We start from the raw sequence: 6000 nt of genomic DNA on the forward strand, positions 1-6000 counted from the left end.
CTCTAAAATATATCTTCCTCTAATGAATCTCATTTCGATGACTGAAACAATATTCTTTAGAATGTTATTCATCCTTATGACCAAGAGTTTTTCAATCATCTTATAGGAAATATTCACTAAGGTGATCTAGTCTCCAATTCTTAACTTAAAACTTGTCTCCATTTTTGTCAATTAATGTAATTACTCCTATATTAATCTTTTATCCAAGAGAATCCTTCTTGAATATGTCCTCACAAAATTTAGAAGTCTTAAAAAATTGATCCATTTTTCTTCTATTTGTAGAATCCAATAGGAAGGTTGTATAACTTTATGGATTTCGTATTTTCCATTAAGTCAATATATTCTTTGATTTTTATTAGTTCAATATTTTGAGTTAACAATTTCTCTTCATCCATAGATACTTTCTTAGGGATTAGATTATATCATTGTAGATGTGTTATTTTATTCTCAAACCTATGTTTTGTGGAAAATCAAGCTTTATCGAAATTATTATTGGGTGAGTTGAAAGAGGAACTAGAGATCTTAGTAAATGTTTGTAGGACTTCAAATTTTGTGGATAGTCTTATTAAAGCATTAACTAAAAAAATTCCAAAGAAAAGGTGGATATTTCTAATTTTAAAGGTGAGTTAGATCCAAGTGTTAGAGAACTACTTTGAGGTGGAAGACACGGACGAAGATAATTGAAAAAGAGTAAAAGTTTTCGCCTCCAACTTGAAGTCACATGCAATGCTATGATTAGAAATGTGCAAATTTTGAGAAGACGGGGAAAAGAAATGCTAAAGAAATGTTTAACAAGGTAGATGTCCTTGAAGCCAAATCATTATTTTATGAGTCAAAAGATGAACTACTGAACTTACTAGGTGTTACTAGGGCTTCAAACCCTTTAGATAGGCTTTTTGAAGCATTAACTAAACAAAAAAACAAAAATCTATGTTAAAGATGAGCTCAATCTTGATATATTCCTAAATTAGATCCAAGAGTTTGATAAGTACTTTGAGATCAATGAGATGAACAAAGATTATCCAAATAGAGAAAAAAATTGTCTCCAAGTTGAATTTGCATGCAATATTATGGTGGGAAATGTGCAAATTTTGAGAACATAGAGAAAAGTAGAACTTCGGCTTAAGATGTTAAGATATCTAAGAGCTTAATTCTTATCCTTGCATAATGATTATGTGTTGAATGGGTGAGATCTTTAAAGAATAGATGTGAAGATGATGTGGAAAAATGAAGAAATAAAAGTATAAAAACTTAGGCCTTGGTATTAATGAGTAGGATTTTAAAAATCCTATTCATAATTCTAGCCTCTTGAAGATTATCTTTTTTTATATTCATGTCCTTTCCACTATGACGATTCTCACAATATTATCAATTTTTTTCATTTTTCTTATACCCTTGAGATGTTAAAATTTCTACATAATTTCACTTAGTCTCACTTATTCTTTTCTTACTCATAGATCCTTTCTTATTCCGATACATGAGCATTTTTTGAAATATTATGTGGGAAGCATATTTTATTGTCTCTTCTTGATTTAATCTTGTATTCTCTTATTTCATGATGTTTTATCTCTATAGTTATCTCTATATGTTGCATCTCTTTGCATTTCATGAGTATTTATTTCTTTCTTCTTCATGTTGCTTATGTTTATAAGATGTTTAGATGTTATAATGTCTCTTTCCCTTTATAATGTCTCTTTCCATGTAAAAAATAGATGTCGAGCACGTTTAGGTTTAGAGCCAATCTAAATTTTAGTAGTGCTGAGCATCAGTATCAACAAGTGCCGTGTAACACAGAATTGATCATATCTGGTGTTAAGTGTTTTTCATGCATGTTTTTACTTTTCATGTTATTTTAATATCTCTCATTGATGTAGAGGTGGTGGATGGTAACCTCCTTGATCATATCAGAAAACAATCTACTTCAAAATGTAACAACTTCTTCTTTACAAAATTCCCCTCAAGGCCTCCTTTCTAGGCTACCCAAGTACACCTAGTGCCTTCCAAACATCATATCTTTACACAAGACTTCAACCTTAATTTTAAATTCATAAAAAATCTTCTCATGCCCTACTTACCATTTCCCAAAAACCCATTTGATCAGCACAATCAATCTTCAACCTAAGACTCTCATTCAACCTTTACAGCTAGAAGCCTTTTCACATGGATCAACTTCCTTGAACCCGACCTTAGATCACAACTAGACATTGGTTCCCCTATCACTCTTAGTGTTTTGAGACAACCTTACCTTCTCCCTAATACCCTATTCAACCTCTCTAGAAACTATCCAAGCATACCATACTCCTTTCATCCATTAAACACAACCTTGAAAAAAATTCTCATACCTTCTTGCTGTCTCCTGGATAGACCCGCAAACAGATATGTATAAATTTTGAACCAGACACTATTTTATCAATCTAACCCTTGATATTTGGAATAATTTGGTCCCACACAACATATAACAATATGAGAGAAATCCAACAGTGGGGTTGGGAGATATGACCCCCGCAACAACACCCAATTTTTTGTGACAAAATCTCTCTCTCTGTGACTATCATAGACCCCTTTTCCACACTCAATCCTTCTCTAGACCACTCCAATTGATCAAATGCATCATTATGGATCCATAAAAAAACAATCCATCACCACATATCCCCAATATTAAGGGAAGTCACTCCATGGTGACTGGTTCCAAATCAGAGCATGTTCTCTGTCAGCAAACTTCACTACAACCGTTTGTAGTTCTTCAACCACTTCTTCTCAAATCCCCTACATAAGGTAAGTATGAACCAAGAATATATTACATATTCATCCTTTCCCACCAATCATAGGAATTACAGAGGGTGGGAGAGATTCAACATTCTAAGAACTTCAAAACAATAAAAGGTTGACTGTGTCTAATCAGTCACTGGTTTTGATACACCAATCTAATATTCTTCAACAAAAACTCAATGAAATGATAAGAAGAATGAAAGGGAGTGTGGAATACCACTAATTCCACGTTCTACATCATTCCTACATTAAGATCACATTGCAAACAATTACTACAACTTGCTGTCTCATACTTGTACCATGAATAAAGAGTAAATTGTAGAGAATAGACTTAGTTTTATTGATTAAAACTTCACTACAATACTTTTCTCGGTATCCACCATCTCTCCATACTATCTAATCATGCCTAAATTCCCTCTATAAATCCTTTCAAGGCTAGATACTCTCTACCCAACAGTAATAGTCAGTTAAATGACTGTTATAAGTTGGTTACAATTCAGCCCTTTAGGTACATTTTGACCATTTAATACCCTTAACCACTATGACAAGCCAAATATGCCAACTACAAAATGTTGTTCAAGACCATTTGTTGTTCATCAATCTATATGACTCTCCTTTCATGCTTTTGCCAAGGTGCCCTGCACCATACTCCCAAGGATCAAATCAATCCAAGTCTCTTTGGATTGGGTAATTTTCTTCCTCTTCCTCTAGTCTTTGTCCACCTCTTGTTGAGGATCATCTATGTCAATGTACCCCCTATAACTACAAATAAGTATCATGTGCCAAGCACACACTCTTGCATTCTCCATCTCATAGATGTCTGTAACCTTAGTACTTGCATGGAGAACAATACAGAATTCCTGCAAACGTGTCATAACAATGTTAGAAACAAAACCAATCAAATCTTTAACCAAAACAAATGCTTGGTGCCGCACTCCTTCATCTATTGCTGTCAGCACAAATAGAGGTAAAGAATACAGTTGCTGATGAAGACTTGAAAAGAAGAAGATTTGAAGATGAAGGTATGATATTGATTGGTGATATATTGTGCCTACTGAAAACAGGGCAGAAAATGGGTCAAACTTTTTTCTCAAAGGACCAGGTGAATGAAGTTGATAAAATAACCACCAAGGATAAGGTGGAATGCAAAGGAAAAAGGAAAGATGATGATGATAAATTTCAAAAAATAACAGAGGTTTTCAAGCATGAAGAAGGTAGCATATTGATGACGAATGAAGAGAAGATGCATCAAGGAATGTGTACTCTAAATATGGAGATGAAATATTTCAATCTAATGGATTGTTTTTGTATTCTTATTCTGATTTTGTTGCAAGTACATGGGGCTATGGTGGAAATGCCTAACATGGTGATATTGTTGGAGTTTGGTAAAGGTTACATGCTAGAAAGCATATGCTACTGTTTGTTGTTTCTATTGATTTTGCTTATGGGTACTACACCTAAAAGAAAGAGAAGAAGATCTAGGAAGAAATCCAAGGATGTAGACCTCAATAAGATGTATCAGAACATGAAAAAAAAGTCTAAAAAGGTGGATTCAAACATCGATCAACACATGAAGAAGGATAGGACAATCATGAAGAGTTTCAAGGGAAAAGAGGATACAAGGTGTCTACAAGACAAGTACAAATGCATAGGAAAGAAGCATACATATCCAAAAAATGGAGATACATTTTCTAATGCTTTTTTTTAGGTGCACAGTTCCTCAGGGACTGGAAAAAATTTGAAGTTAGGGAGTATGGTGCAGGAGCACCAGGGCTGAGGACAAAGGCCTGATAGGAATTGGGATTACTGAATAGATTCTAAGAGGAAGCAAAGGATGAACATGACCTTGAAGGGTCATTTGATGTAATAAGACCATATAATGGTCCTTTAATAATGTTTTGATAGTGCTTTGATAATTTTGTATTAAGATCAATTCTGTAAGCCTTAATGGCATTTGGGGGGATAGTATAGGTCTAAATATGAGGATTGAATTCCTAAGAGGATATTTAGAAGGCATTTAAATAATAAATGCAAATATACCATGTATGGGTTGAGTTGACAAGGGTAGTCAGCAACTTGGCAACTTTTATAAATTTACAAATTGTAAACAGACAATTTTAGACTATTGTAGGGAGTTGGGAGTTGGCTATTTGGGTTGTTATCGGTTTGTGGGAGTGTAGAGGATCCATATAATGAGGATCCACGTGAGTGTGAGGGTAGGGAAAGTGGAAGGGAGTTTAAGAGGTTTTTTTGTATTGAAGAGGCAATATAATGCAGTTTTTAATTCAATAAACTTTAATTTTCTGCAAACTTGATAGTTGCTGTTGTGAGGGTATAGTCAGCCCTTTTGTGGTTGAAAATTATTCATTTCAATGTGAATTTGATTAGAAATGGAGTAATACATTTTTGGTTTAAAGAATTATTCATTTCCTGTGTTATTTTCATTGTTTTGTGAAGATTTAAAGGCAAAGAACGTCAATTTGTTTTGACTATCTTAAATAGAGTATCAAGTGCAATCAACATTTTTCTTTGAACACACCATGAATGGATAGGGCCTCTTCACTTACTGTGATTAATGTGACTTTGGGGAGAGCCCATTGCATGTATTATATGTTTCATTGAGTCTTTTATGCAAGGATGACAAGAGGATTGAGAAATGGATCAGTCACTGAAGAGAATGCTGATTGAAGGGATGACTGTCATTGAAAATTTCAGTCCTAGTGCAAGGGACATATCTCTAAATTGAACTGTTGGATTAGACCAAGATTTGGATGTGTTGGAGAGGACCAAGTTAAAGATCAAATATTTTAGTTATAACTGCAAGTTTAAGGAATTCATAAGAAAGTATACAAAAATTGAAATGAAGCACTCAGATTTCCATGTTTAGTCCAATGTTTAGACAAACAAATTTCAGTTCAAAGAGCCATGTACCATGCATCCAATGTACCCTACAACCAAATATTGAAACTTTAGATTTATAAGTTACTACTTCCATTTAGACAAACAAATCACAAAAAACCACACATATTCTCTCTACAAGATATTCAAAATTTTGTCTACATCTTTTTCATGAAACAGGGTTTCCCAAAAAGAAAAAAGCATATATGACAGCTGAATAAAATATTCAACAGAAAGGATTGAAATATTATTAGAGACAGATGCACACACTAGATATTCAACAAAAAAGATTAAATATTATTAAAAACGCTTCCCAAGTATGGGAAAATTGAA

Source organism: Cupressus sempervirens, chromosome 1 (assembly GCF_028749045.1).
Source record: "Cupressus sempervirens isolate cs-2001-9-10 chromosome 1, ASM2874904v1, whole genome shotgun sequence".
Taxonomy (NCBI): Eukaryota; Viridiplantae; Streptophyta; class Pinopsida; order Cupressales; family Cupressaceae; genus Cupressus; species Cupressus sempervirens.